This window comes from Lissotriton helveticus, chromosome 4_2 (assembly GCF_964261635.1).
Source record: "Lissotriton helveticus chromosome 4_2, aLisHel1.1, whole genome shotgun sequence".
NCBI classification, from domain to species: domain Eukaryota; kingdom Metazoa; phylum Chordata; class Amphibia; order Caudata; family Salamandridae; genus Lissotriton; species Lissotriton helveticus.
This window is the reverse complement of record NC_136064.1, coordinates 117900511-117916443: the sequence shown is the minus strand read 5'-3', so window position 1 is coordinate 117916443 and position 15933 is coordinate 117900511. Positions and strand designations below refer to the sequence as shown.

The window sequence follows — 15933 nt, the reverse complement described above, 5'->3', positions numbered from 1 at the left end:
CCAGATGAGTCATAAGGGTCTGGTTTGTAGCTGGCGGTACATTTTGGTCTACACTGTCAGAAAGATATTACTAAAGCATGATGTGATAGAGTATTCTCATGTACAAACAGTATATTTCCCTTCAAACTGGCCACAGTATTTCCAATTTACAGGAAATGTTACTAATAAATCTCTATGACATGCAAACAATATTGTATAGCAATCTCGCTTGAGCAAATATTTATCATTTTCTGATCAAGGAAGAAAGAGTTCTGACATGGCCTGTCATCATCAAGGCCTTCTGCCCCAACCCCACACCCAGGCACATCCCTTCATTCCCCCACCTGAAGACATAAACTATGCAAAATGTTTTGGATTAGGGGTCATTAACCCCGGACCCATTTTATTACAGCAAATATTAACAGACAAACACACATCATTTCAACTATTTTATATGCAGTAACCCTTAATATTAACAGCTTTATTTATCCATGGTAAGGCATTCCTAACCCTAACAGAGGTGCCAGACTTCAAATTCCTGACACTATCTAGACATGTATCTAGACATGTTACTGCTTATCACAAGTTATGCCCTTGAGTAAGATCATGGTTGGTTCCCGGGTTGTGGCCCAGGTCCAGGCCCAGGCTTTTGCGAAATGACCTTCTTAGGGTTGGACCCCACTCACTCACATCACATCCCCTTTCCGTGGTGCAACTCTTACACCCATTACTTACCCCAAAGGACCAGTGCTAGCCCCTGACTCATAGTGCATGTACGTGTGGTGGCTAGTAGGGTCAGATGCCAGTGATCACTCACAAGTCAACTTCCCATGCCCCTGGATCTTTGATTCAACCTATGGCCAGAACTCCTTGGGAGGGGCAGTGACTGCACTGTAATGCACAATGTAAGAAAAGGTAATGCCTAAATGACCCACAATCATGAACTCACCTGCCACAGCCCAGCATAATTCCTCCACCCTCTGACCTGCCTCCAGCCTGCTCCACTATTGAGGGTCATGCACAAGCCACTCCACATCATTCTTAAGGAGCTTATTATCACCAAACTTCAATAGGTGCACTCCATCCTGCAAGGAAAACCAGTAATCTTTTATGAAACCAAGGGGAATGCATGTAAACTTAGGTGATTTGAACAATTTACAAACTCTGTTATCTAACCATTTGACTGAATGATTCAAAGCACAGATCAATTCACCATCCCTCCACTCCAACCTTGGGATGATGTGTGGCCATGCCAGCACTTCCTGAGGGAACTTTTGAGATAACCAACCAATCTCAGTTAGCATCAATTCCAACAGCCAACACCAACTAATATGAACCAAATTGTTGTCAGCCCGATGCAGTATAATGACCCAAGGGGTTTGATCTCCTTGGGCAATATTGTATCCAGAGCAGTCTTCAGTTGGGCCAGATGCAAGTCCCCAGGGATAAAAATGCAGGATGTAACCGAAATGAACGTCAAGATAGGCTTCCTTCACGCATCAGACACAGGAACGATCCCAAATGTTTTAAATCCGGTCACCTAAGCATGGATAGGGGCTATCAAGAATTTAAGCCACTTATTCAACTCACTGCTCCCATAACCTGCACCAGAAATAAAGATGGAGAGAGGTACCAGGAAATTGTCACAGCTGTTATATATGCAGCCTTACATAGCGCTTGTAGCAATTTAAAGACACCTGCCAATCCTACGTATTTGTTATACATGCTGCTCAGCCAGTGTGTCTGTGATGAAAAAATGTTGATGAGTGGAAAATTGGTGAGTGTCTGAGTCAGTTGATGGATGGGCTGAGACGCAGGAATGCTGCTCCTGGTGGGGCTCTACTCAACATCTTATCTTAAATAAACCCACATGAAGAAACTACCTGGACTGGACCTTCTTTTGTTCACTACAGTATTGCCGCATCAGAGACCCTCATTGCTGTCTCCGCAGTGGCTGTCCTATTACTAAAGGAGTGAGACCCAAAATCCAAGGGGTCATAGCCGGCCATCAGTAGGGCCCTGTCAAGGATTCTGCAAAATGAGTACCTGGTTAAAGGGGTCCATTAGCATTGACACGTAATTGGCACCCCACACCCTGTATGTGGCCAGCCAAGAGTACCTCCAGACTCTCAACTGGGCAGCATGCATTGTCAGAGCCCTCTGCAGCATGAAATGCCACCCATGCCAGCATGGTCTGTTTTGGACCAGGGATTATGAATTGCCAGGGACCTGTACCCATCCAAACACTGGACATCTGCAAGTTGCAATCACCCACCAATGTCCACCTCATTCTTTGTTACCAACTCACCCTCACGGAAAGCATTATAGAAGATAAAGGCAAATGCTGCCTTCAATTAATGGACACACTCCAATGACCTACAAATGACCCAAACCAACAGCAGCATCCATGCAAATTTGCTTGCATTAATGGGTCACCTGGTACTGTCAGTGTACCTCAGCATTTATGCCAAGAATGAAAATGCAGCTATGTGTCACCTGGCCAGAGGCATCAAGAACCCCTTGCCCGAAAGAGTCCCAATAAATCCCATAACTGCTGACAAAGTAAACCATGTCCCAGACCCTGCCTTGCCCAAGAAGTCACAGTAAGCGAGGAACACCCTCTCATAAGTATGCCTGGTCCTAGGAGCTGAGCTGACTGCCAAGAGGTCCAGTAAGCTGAGGCACCAAGCTGACACAGATGGTCCAGGAAGGGCATAGGCGAATTTGCTGCTTCTGGGTGATGGAGCCTGCATCTTGAAACTAGACAATGTGCCAGCTGAATTTTTAACACACCTGGTACATGCTCCGAACAGACACAAGAAAACAATGTTGTGTAACATACTTAGATACAAGATAATTTAGATACATTCACTCTACTGCAGTCATATTATCAGAACAGAACACAGAGGACTGATTGTGGAACTGGTCGCCCAAATAGAGAGTGCTACCAAAATATGAACAACTAAAGGAAGCCTTTATTGTTAACCAGCACCGACTGCACCCACTTCCATGACTACTGGTGTGCACACAATTGCAGTCCTAAGATGGCTTTGAAACCCACACTACCTGCTACACCAGTGAACAGACTTAGCTCCTGAAAAGAAGACAATGCTAGATAAATGTAAAAGGCACGGTCCTTTATTATGATCCAGACAACAGCTCTCCCGGCAGCAACTGCCGTCCAGGAGTTCTAAGCACTAGAACACAGGAGACTCCACGAGCACCATGACGCTCGTGGAGAAACCTGTGTGCTTAAAGAAACAGTGCATACAGAACAGTACATCCCCACACATCCCCCTTCCCTCAATTAATAACAAATGACTAAAACAAATAATATAACTAACCCACCCCTTCCCCAAATTGAAAAATAAAAGCATTAATTCAATAAGTTACAAAATCACGAAACTTTCCAGGAACAATTTTACATCTGGTGGAAAATCGTCTAGTCAACATGTCATTAGGAACAGAACTGGGGTCATGAGCGGGTAGAACCGGAGGAACAGTACTAGTAGGCAGTAAACCTGTGTCAGAGGTGGGTAAAACATTAGTTTTCAAACCAAATTTGCTTTTCACAAACTCAACTTTGTGCTTAGGAACAATGGAAACACGAGACTTGTTCCAAATTTTACCATTCTCCAGAACAACTACATGATCCTTCACTTCCTTGACCAAAACAGGAGGAGAAAACCGAGCTAACCCTTTACGCAAAAGTACTGTTTTTGTTATCCTAACCCAGTCCCCCGAGCGCACAGGAGACAATCTACAACTCCCTTGAGCATATTTGGCTTGGGTACAAGCCCTAACATCAGCCACTCCAGCGAGTTTGATACTGTCAATGTTTTTTCTTGCCATCCAATCTTTGTTTAATTCTGACCCAGCCACTCTACCTCTGAGTAACGTAAAAGGTGAGACACCTGTGCTAGAATGGGGAGTGACTCTCAATGCCCACAACATGTCAGAGATGACCTTCCTCCAATTCAAACCATTTACGTTGGCTAACTGCAACTGATCCTTAATCACACGGTTCAACCTTTCAACTAATCCATTGCTTGAAGGGTGATATAAAGAAGTGAGAATGTGCTTGATCCCAAGAGATTTTAAAACATTTTGCATCTCACTTGACACCAGCTGAGTGCCATTGTCAGATACTAATTCTTCTGGCACACCCTCCCGCAAAAACACATTTTTGAAAAATTCAATGACAGTAGTAGAATTTATGCACTCAACAAATTTAACCTCCGGCCACTTTGACATGTAGTCAATTAAAACTAATGCATACTTTGGAGTTACTCCTAGATTGTAAAATGGACCTGCAACATCAAACGCCAATTTATGCCAAGGTAGCTCTTTAACTTGCACAGGAGTCACAGGAGAAGGACTAGTAACTTGAGACTTGTCACTAAGGACACAAGCACTACAATCACGCACACAATGTTCAATCGCTTTGTCTACTCCAGGCCACCAAAAATCTTCACGCACCCTCCTTTTCATAGCCCGAATGCCCAAATGACCAACGTGAGCCAACTCCAAAACCTTTCCACAAAGAGTTTCTGGAACCACCAGTAAACAAGCCCTACGTAAAACGCCATCAATCAAAGACAATTCATCACGAACTCTCCTGAAAGGCATTAAATTTGAAGAAAGGGATTTATCATCAGGCCAACCATTTATCAGGTAATTCATTACACAACACAAATTCTTATCTTCAGTCACCGCTAACTTCCACTCATTTTCCGACAACGTGATGCCAACCTCCGATACAGAACTTACTGCACACACCATCTTCAAATCTTCATCACTCTGCTCCAACTTATCGTGAGGAAGAGGCAATCTGGACAAACAATCAGCCACATTGTTTCTAATTCCAGGAACATATTCCAGGGGGTAATCAAACTTACTAAGCCTGTATTGCCATTTAGCAATGCGAGGAGAAGCCCTCCCACCACCTTTCGTAGTGAAAAGATCAACTAGGGGCTTGTGGTCAGTTTTGAGTGTTATGTGATTACCCCAGAGGAAGTTCCTGAAATGCTGTACACCCCACCATAAAGCTAACGCCTCTTTCTCGATGGTAGAATACGTGCCTTCAGCTCCATGTAAGGTTCTGGAGGCAAATGCAATTACTTCTACTTTACCATCCACTCTTTTCTGAGAAAGAACTGCACCCAGACCCACATTGCTGGCATCAGTAATTACAATGTTCTGATCATTAATATTAAAAAGTTTGAGAGGACGTGCTTGTACAATAGCATTTTTCAGTAAGATAAAATCATTTGCACATTCTTGTGACCAAACATATTTAACATTCTTTTTCAATAAATTTCTCAGAGACACAGTCCTGTCAGAAAAATTCCTTACAAATTTGGCGTAATATTCGATCAGTCCTAAAAAGGAACGTAGTTGATCCTTGTTGGATGGTTCTGGTGCATTCTGAATGGCATCTAACAATTTCATTTTGGGTTCCACCCCTTTGGCTGAGATGTGATGACCCAAATAATCCACACTATCCCTGAGAAATCTGCATTTGTCTTTTCTTAATGTCAACCCAAAATCTTTTAAAATTCCCAACGCTGTTCTTACTCTGCTATTGTGTTTACTCACAGACTTGCCATAAATGAGAATGTCGTCTTGAAAGAAGACGACTCCCGCAGTGTTTTTGAAAAGATTTCCCATAAGGCGTTGAAAAACTGCGGAAGCCGACGCCAGACCGAACGGCATCCTCAAATAGCAGAAAGCACCCTCAGTAGTTACAAAAGACGTAAGGTGTCTTGAATCCTTGCTTAATACAACCTGGTGATAAGCCGAAAAAATGTCTAAAGTAGTGAAATAGCTGGCACCCTCCAATGTAGATAACATCTCATTAATATTAGGTAGTGGTTGCCGATCAATCCAGATGCATGCATTCAAGTCGCGCAAATCCACACACATCCTAAGAGACTTATCAGCCTTGCGCGCCAAAACTACAGGAGATAACCACTCTGATGCCTCTATAGGTTCAATTACACCTAAGAGACACAATCTCTTCAGTTCAGCCTTTAACTCACTTCGCATACTTAGAGGTACCTTGCAAACTTTGTGTGCAACTGCTTTAACTCCCTCTTTTAAAATAATTTGATGCTGAAAACCTTTGAGTTTGCCTAATTTGTCACAGAAAACCTCTGGAAATTCATGCACCCACTCACTTTCACCAGAAACACTTAGGGAATTTACTGGCTCTAAATCAGGCAAAGAGGCATAATACTGCTTGGCCTCACGTCTTGATAAAACCATGTCTTGATGATTGGGATCAAGAATCATGCCAAGCTCACCCTGTTCATGCCAACCCAATAAATTGGTACCATCTTTTACAACATAAATGATGGAGGACGTAGAATCTCCTTTGAATTCAATTTCTCCCCTAAACTTTCCTAATACTTCTACTCTTTTGCCTCCATACGCAAACATTTTGATAAAAGATTTTGATAGGAGAATATTATCTAACATGTCTAAATCCTTAACATTAACTATGGAAAATGGAGAACCCGAATCCGCTAGAAATTTGATCAACATGCAATTCACATTAATGGAACAAACAGGGGATTTTCGTCTTCGAGATCCATCCATAGTTGCTATTTCAACAACACCATTAGCATTCATGGGAGAAGAAGACAACATCAACAATTCATAATGCTCGTCCTCTTCATCTACATGTAAGCGTTCATCAATACTCTTCACCATTTGTGAAGAACCTTTCTGCACTCCGGTTGCCTTACACATACGTGCTAGATGACCCTTCTTGCCACATTTGAAGCAAGATTGATTAACTGCGAAGCAAAATTTGAAATTTCCTAAATGAGATCTACTCCCACATCGATAACAGGATAATCCTTGCACATCATTCCTAGGCTTGTTGGAACTGGAAAACGAAGGAACTTGAGAACGATTCGGATTTGATGTCCTCCGTTCTGGAATTCTGACTGCTGCTTTGGTACTGATGGCACTGATGTCAGAAGATTCTGTTGGAGTTGCCAGAGGTGATGCAGAAGTACTCATTTCTTTTAAGCAATACTGGGAATGCTCAACAGATTTGGCCAGAGTCAAAGCAGTTTCTAGATCAGGGTCACCAGACGATAAAAGTTTTTCACGCACTTTTCTGTCATGAGTGCGTTCAATGAGCTGATCCCTAATGATTTCATCTCTGAATTCTCTGTAGTTGCAGTTAACTGCCAGAATCCTTAAGGCTGCAACAAAATCATCAATGGACTCTCCGGGTAATTGTGCACGTTGCAAAAACTTGTGACGTTCCAACACAGTGTTCCGTTTAGGACTAAATCTTTTGTCCAATGTCTTTACTAGAGAAGCATATTCGTCTAATATTTGCGCATCGCCATCATCACTTGAAATGGATATTCTCACTTCTTCGAGAGGTAAAGTTTCTAGAATGGACCTTCCTTCAGGTCCCAAATTATATACTAATAGCGCCTTCTTCTTTTTTGATGTGAAGGTATCACCATCGATGGCCTCAATGTATGCGTCAAATGTAGCTTTCCATTGTTTCCAGGGCATGGGAGGAGGACCCGGAGATTGCAAAAAGGGAGGTGGCGAGGCTACCTTTTCCATTTGCGTGGGGAGCTGCTGCCTCAAAACCAAATAATAAGTAACTCAAGTCTATTAAGTCTACTAAATACTCAAGGTATTTAGTGGTTAATTTTTTGTGAGAATGTCTGCTGTGCAAATGCTTTTATTTTTTTTATTTTTTTTATTTTTTTTAAGAACTGTAGAAATGTTTTCCCTTGTTAAGTACTAAGTAATGACATCATAATGCAGGCTGAAATACGTGGAGTCCGCTTTGCTTTATTGTGATGATGTGTACCACAGAAGGGATCCTATGCTGGCAGAGATGATGCGCGTCACAATGCGCTTTGTGTTGCCATGGTAGCGCACTTCAAGAGAAAGAAGCGTCAGATAAAGAATGTCTAGAAGCAGCGCTCGCATTGAGCATTCAGAAGCGGCGCTCGTGCTTATCTTTTTAAGCGCGTCAAAAAGAGAATGTCCAGAAGTAACGCTCGCGCTGAGCCTTCAGAAGCAGCGCTCGCGCTAATCTTTTCCAACAGCGGTAATGCGTTTAGAGTTCAATTAGTTAAATTGAAGATAACAGCACAGCAAGGCAAAGTTAAACTCACGTCCCAAAAGTGATACTGGCTTGACGTCGTTCGCTTGAAATCCTTTTCTTCTTGGAAGCGGGGTTTCACTCTCGCTTGACGTCGCGGTCGCTCCGTCTTCCTAATTGAGTTACAGCTAACTCTTGGGAGAGTTGAAGTACTGGGTCATCCTCGTCGCCAGTGAAAAGAAGACGATGCTAGATAAATGTAAAAGGCAAGGTCCTTTATTATGATCCAGACAACAGCTCTCCCGGCAGCAACTGCCGTCCAGGAGTTCTAAGCACTAGAACACAGGAGACTCCACGAGCACCATGACGCTCGTGGAGAAACCTGTGTGCTTAAAGAAACAGTGCATACAGAACAGTACATCCCCACAGCTCCTCATTGCTTTTGAACTGCAGAGGCCACACTACCGTCTCATTGAAGTCCAGGAGAAATGACTCCCAGATTCTTATATCCTGCCTGACCTCACTAGCTCACTAGACAGCCTGTAGGATGATGCGTAACCTTCAGGCCAGACATGGCTTGTCCATTGGACTGAGAAAATGGGTGGCCCATTGGAATGATCCATAGGGAGTAGTTCAGCTGCCCGACCAAGACCTGAAACCTTGTGAGCCCCCAGACATGTCTACAAGGCCTGGAAGAAAGAGTCACATTTCTCAACGGGAAACCTGGAGACCCCAGTCACTGAATCTAACTCCATTCCCAAAAACTCAGTAGTGGTCATAGGGCCCGGTGTCTTCCCCTGAGACAGAGGAACCATGAACTCATACATAAGCCCCCAGAAAGTCCGCAGTGCCCCTGGACAGTGCCACAACCTAGGCGGCCCCAGGAAGAAGAAAGCATTGAGATATTGCAACAAGCAACAGTGGTCCCTCCTACTTTTGTAGACCCATTTCAGGAAGGTACTGAACTTCTCAAAGGAAGAGCCAGATAAAGAGCAGCACATGGGCATACACTTATCAGAATAGAATGCACCCTCAAAGTGAAACCTGAGGTGGTTCAAATCCTGTGGATGCACAGGTGGCAAGTGGAAAGTGGATTCAATGTTAGACTTAGCTAGCAAAGTCCCAGGATTCAGGTCTCACAGCATCTGACTCACCTGATAGAGAGAAGCGTACTTCACTGAACATAGAGCTCCATCGATAGCCTCATTCAATGACTGTCCTCTTGGTGCTGACAGGTTTGAATGAACTTAAACTCCTCCGGCTCTTTATTAGGCCTGGGAGGTAAATTCCGTTCCGCTTGCAAAATTTGGGGAATTTGGGCAATTCCGCGTTCCACGATCTGTGGCATCTCTCAAACTGCATGTTCACGCGTGCAGGAGCGACTTACCGGGATACCTGAGTTCGCTAACAAGTTTTCCTATCTGTTTGTGTGCACCACAAGATTGTGGTAGGCGGCTGCGCAATCCCACGAGAGTGTGCAATTGCAAACAAGTCATGCGGACACACCTGCATTCGCGAACAGGAAACACACATCGCTAGTGGGCGGGACAAGTAAATTAATATGGCTCTCCAATTGGCAACCTCATTGGCAAGTCCACAAGATATTTCCCCCCGAGCATGCAAACAGCGTTCGCGAAACAGGAAAAACACATTGCGATTGGGTGGAACAAGCAATTCCGCGTCTTCGCAGAGATTTTTTACCATCTTGCGAAGCTTTGCGAAGCGCGACTATGCAAATTCCGCCCACCCTTACTCTTTATTAGGGACAAACCAAGAGGGGAGCACATGAAACCATCCAATTGACCTGCCACGCTGCCATGACGCAACGTCTCCAGGATCTTTGCCCTGGCCACACCTGAGTTAGCACTGAGCGACAGCTGATTTCTGCAGTAGGGAGAACCCATGTAACCCACTGTTAGGATCCTAAAACCGTCCTTAAATCCTTCATACAGTATCTGAGCTGCCAAATTGTTATTGTACACATTGAGCTACGAAACCTTTGCCAACAAGATAACCAGTAAGGAAGCCTTCTCCAAGACCAGATGATCAATTATTCTTCTTGATACTTCTGTCTTTGTATTTTTTAAAATCTTTGGATTTGGAGTGCAAGGAAAAACAACAGAGGTAGCAGCAGTGAATAAATTCACAAGTCCTTGTTGCTCTAATACAGGTGTGCCTGTTGAAATCCCAAAAGGCCCCCTTTCTCACCCCCCGCTGGGATGTTAGCAGACCCTGTTTCATGTAGCTGTTGTCTGCAATTGATTTACGGTGTCATCAGAATACTATGTTCTTTGCATATTGAGCCTATAATTTGGTTGGAGAGGTCACTATCAGTCTTTGATGGATATACTGCACATCACCTTCCCTTTTCCATCACACCTTTGAGCACTCCCTTTTTATTCCTTTGGAGCACTTTTTTATAACTACGCAGATATTTGTTTTGTTTTTTAATATGAACACTAATATGTCATGAATATGAATACATTGGATACATTAGAGTTACTAAGGTGATGTTGGATCCTATGTTAAACACATTTCCACTGTGCCCACTTCATTTTTGTACAGGTCTTACTACGGGGACACAGCCCCGACAGCTATGCAACTAGCCTCATTCTGCTCAATGCCATTGCTTGTTGTGGGTCCTGTTATCATGGGGACAGCACCCTGCACCGTACCTTGGCCTGACTCACTAGGCTCTGGGGTCTGACTCACCTGTGAACCCCATGGGGTGGGGTCCTGAACACTGAACACACAACCAGTAGCAGTCACTGCCTGAACCTGGCCAGCTCCCTAGTGCCTGCCTTGCTCTCTGACCCTCTTTGAGAGGAACTCCCATCCTCCACGGTCTCTCAACCTCATCTTCCAAAGCAACTGACCCTGAAGGATGCAACCTCAATGCAGTTATCGCCTCAGGCAAAGCATCTACCCTATGTATCAGTGCCCCCTGGAGTACCTTGTATGTTGAGCACTTCAAACCAATTTGTGATCCAGACATAGTGGCAGCATAGTATAACAAAGCTCACATTATTCTACAGGCCAACAATATAGGAATTACGGTCTGGGGTGCCCTGCACACCCTGGTACCCTGCTCTTAAGTTTCCTTCCAGCATAAAAAACACCACAATGCCTCCACTAAGGCACTACAATAATGCTGCTTCCAATGCGTGGCCCACAAAACCTAGCCTCACAGTTAACTAAAACAGCACAAGCCTACTGACAAAAAAACTGCCCCACTTCATAGAACAGGTGAAAACAATTTGAGAGCTCCCAAAATGTGAAAACAACAGCCCAAAAAATGCTCACTAATATAAGCAGTACTCTAGGTGCTGAAATACCAGCCCTTCAGTCAAAGCTCTAAATGGCATTAACAAGCAACTGCACTCAACAGTAGTCATGAGCTGCCAAACATGCAGCCTCCTACTGCTGCACACACTGCTCCTGCTATGGTGCCCACACTGCCAGAGCTATCAGATTGAATAAAACACTGCCCATACACACTGCAGCCCCCCTCAGCTGCAGCAACAACAGCCCCCAATCTCAGCCACCACTGAGAACAAAATACTTAGGTCAAGTGAGCTAGGCTGAAACCTGGGTGGCCCACAGACTGGAGATGACAGTGCTGCAGCTAGTGATGTAGATGCATAACGGAGTGTAGCACGCTGGCCTGAAACTGAAGAAAACAGAAAACAAACAAAGAAGACGCCGCTGGAATGGTGTGGCAGGAGCAGTGGGGCAGCATTTTTGCGAGCCAGTGGGGTTAGCGAAAAAACACAACTGCTACCTCAGACCCCCTTTTATGGGCAGGCCTTCGCTGTCTGATCAGATGTGCACCCGAGAAGCACAACAAGTACCTCTGGAGTCACAGCAAAGCCAGTGCCCAATTGCTACCTGTGTTACTGAGGGGCAACCTGAACTGTCTGGTCTTCTTTTGAATCCAAAACAGTTAGCAAACCTATGAAGTTATAAGTGTCTAATTTACCTTGGGCAATTCAGAAACTACATAACTTTAAGAAGAGGCCTTATCCAAGGGAAGAAAATCTGTTATGGACAAATAAACTATTAATCCCTCATTTTTTATGCCTGCAACATTACAGAGATGCTGCACAACAACAAATTTGTCTCCGCACTGGAAGCAAACTCACCTAGGACACAGCTTCAAACTCGAAAGACACTGGGCCAAATGATTAAAAACTAAAAAAAGTAATGGTGCCTTCAATTGTATTATAAATGTCAAACTCTGCCCCCAGGGAAGAGGGAAGAAATAGAGGTGGTGATTTCACATCTTTACTACTCATTCTTATCAACACTGATGTGTTTAAGGACCATCTAGTGTTCAATTATCTGCAGGACTCTGTATGTTCTCATTGGCACATCTTGAACAAAAAAGGCATCACCTTGCAAGGCTTGGATTCATACATTTCATGTATTTTAAGTAACTTGGGGGCGTATTAACAAGGGCCTTGTCTCCGCTTTTTCGGCTTTAAAAGCCAAAAAAAGCAGAGATAATCGTATCGCCGAATTTGCAAACCGGTGCTAACATGCATTAGGGCGTCTAATGAGATGCAAAGTGGGCGTCACTGGGCGTACCCCTGATGGACTACCTTATCACAAAATGCACATCGTGATATTTACAAGGTGGCCCTAAGGATTTTAGCAGATGTTAGTTTTTGGCAAACACCGCGACATCTGCTAAAATCCTGACTTACCTATTCACAACATAGGGGTGGATTATACTGATACGACCACTGGGTCGTATCAGCAAGGTTATCGCCATTTTCCATGGAACATCGCTGGAAAACCAGCGATATTCCATGGAAAACACCGCTATTGCAGGAACAATTATCACCATTGCGCTATGCGTTGTTGATACAGCACTAGCATGGCGCTAATTTACTGCGATCAAAAATCTATCACAAAGCATGGCCAGCGATAATTATCACTGGCAGTTGATAATATGCCCTTTAATTTTTAGTGGTCTTTCCAAATCATGATGCAATTTTGAGCCTGTTCCACATAGTGTCTCCAGTGAGTCAGGGACTCTGATGGCCGAAACCTTGCCGTCTTAAATGATAAAACGGATCTCAGAAAAATATTCCACAGGATGTACTGTGCTAGCCTCAGGATCTTTCCGGGAGACTATGGCTCCAACGGCATAGGAAGAGACATCTGAACCAAGAATGAATGACAAGTCACTATTTGGGTGTTTTAAAATAGGAGCCAGGGTAAGATGTTTTGGGGTAAAAAGCATTAAATTGAAGGCCTCTTCAATATTACTCCATGTATGTGCCATTTGTATTTACATATGTTAACTTACTTAATGCTTTTACTATTGTCATAATGTGCATACATTTCATATTTTTGGAATTTGGTTTCTTTATTGCTCCAGGGGCCTGGTGAATTTTTGCTTCCTTAACTTGATATAGGTAAAATTATGTCAGAGGTCTCATTTACAAGGTGTCTATAAACATTTAAGGAGATAGCCATTCTTTTACTGCCTTTACTTTTGTCTACACCCATGTGGATTGCTTTCAACTGACCTGGGGGACAATTGCTGGGAGTTTGCCAAATAATGTTAATTACCTTCTGCTTAAGTTCAGTGAGTAACCGCTATATGTATCAACAAACCATTTTGCATTTCCTAAATAGCGAATTTTAAGGAATCGCTATTTAGGAAATGCAAAACGGTATGTATGTACAAAATCGCTTTCCAATAGCGATTCCTTAGCATTCCTAATTTGAGATTAGCAAATTGTCATTCGCAAATTACCCATTCATTTCCATGGGCCAGGAGGCCCATAGGAATGAAAGTGCAATTTGCAATTAGCAATTTGCTGATCGCAAATTAGGGATTTTTCCAAGGGTGCAGGGGTGTCTCAAGAACACCCTGCTGCACCCCTGAAAAAGACATTTGGGGGCATATGGCGCACATACATGCCCTAAGGGCATGTATGGGCGTCATATGGCACCTTTGGTTTTTTTCAAAAAAGCTTTTTGATAAGAATTCGCAAATTACCACCAACTAGAAGTTGGTGGTAATTTGCTAATCCTTAATGGCATTTTTTCCATAATATTTGTTTGATACATTGCATTTAAGGAATCGCAAAATTTGCAATTCCTTAAGTGCAATCGCAAAATAAGGATTAGCAAATTTTGCTAATCCTTATTTTGCATCAAACTTGTTTGATACATTCCATTTGTCTATTTAGCATTCGCAAAGGCCGAAATTCGCAGAATTTCGGCCTTTGCGAATGCTAAATAGCTTGATACATATAGCGGCTAGAGGCATGACATTGATTATTCAAGCATCTGTAGAACTAGGTCTGTGAAGACATTTTTTGATGAGAATGGAAAATTTACCCCAGCCAGTTGATTACTCTTTTCTAATAAGTATAAACATTATCACTATTAATATATAATGAATAAATGAAAAAAATAGAAACAATATTCCCAATGAGAAAATACAGGCATGGTGGAATTGAAGGACATGACATTTCTTTTGCACATTTAATGAGAACTGAAGGATTAATGCACTAGCTGTGAAGACACATCCATAAAACATGAAATGTATACAAGAATGACAAAAGTATGCTTTCTATTTCCATTTGATGGAATTGTATGGGAATGGCAGCTTTGTCCAATGACAATGATGTAGATATCTTTGATATGCTGGTGCTGGACACTTGATTTATAAACATGTTGGAATGATAAACGAATATCTATTCATGAAATGTGAAAACAAGAGTCATTCTGATCAAAATCAATGTCCATTGAAGACAATACCTATAAAACAATCCCTTTTAGAGATAGGGGTGTTTTTAAAAAAAGAAATCTACATTGTTAGAAATCTTTATTATTAAAATTAAAAAGTAGCATTCCAAAAGCAAATCCCATGTGTTTCTTTACAATCAACAGCACTTCTCAAACATTTCCCCTCAGCTTAAAGAGCTACAAAGGTTTCCCATTATAACATTGCTAAGTAAAAGAAGACATTCATAATTTGGTACAAATCAAAACATAGATATAGAATACATACAATTTTTCATAGTCAGCTGGTTGTGTATTGATGAACAGCATTTACAGAATTAGAATAAAATGATATGTTACATCTTTCCATTCCTTAAAATCCCCTAAACAAAAGAAAAGTATCGGGTGGATTGCTCAAATTGATCTCAGCTGATGGTAATTATTGAGGACTGTAATCCAGTCCATTATTATTTTGTCCACCATGATACCTCAGACAAGAACATTCCATGTGCAAATGACCCTTCATGATACTTCAAATGAAACAGCCCAGCCCTCACTTCCAGGTGGCTCTTTTGGGAAAACAAGCTATTCCAAAATAATTTTGGCTTGTTTGAGCCTTATCAATACCAATTGTAATCCCCTTGAAACTGTGATTGTATGACTCAGTAGTGGCTCTATCACCAGCACAAGTATAGGAGGGGACAGTGGACAGCCCTGTCTGGTTCTCTCCTCAAGCAGAATATGTTGGACAGCTGCCAGTAATGTGCATATTTGTCCCAGAGAGCAGTAGCTGGACCAGATACACCTCCAGCTGCCATCAATATAATTCTGAAATAAGTAATTCAAATGCATTCTCATTGAAAATTCAGGGTGAAAATTACACTGTTTTTGTGGGTAGGAGCTGTGTTGTTAAGTTGGAGATGTGTGTGTATATTTCCACTCTCTCAAAAGCTTTTTCAAATAGTTCAGCATGCTGATAGCTACAGCATGTCTACAGCTTTCTCAGCTTCTGCCTCGTAGTCCTTGTAATGTTCCTGATAAAAGGAGCTGAACAACTGATATTTGCCCCAGTTGGAGTGAATCACCTGACCTTCCACTTATCTGGTTTATTCTAGACTGGATGA

General features: G+C 42.7%; 1 protein-coding gene across 1 annotated transcript in view; it reads left to right on the top strand.

Moving 5' to 3' along the window:
• LOC144752073 (nicotinamide N-methyltransferase-like) overlaps window positions 1–15933 on the top strand; it is a 42606-nt gene that overhangs the window by 12682 nt on the left and 13991 nt on the right. The gene's annotated exons all lie outside the window — the stretch shown is intronic.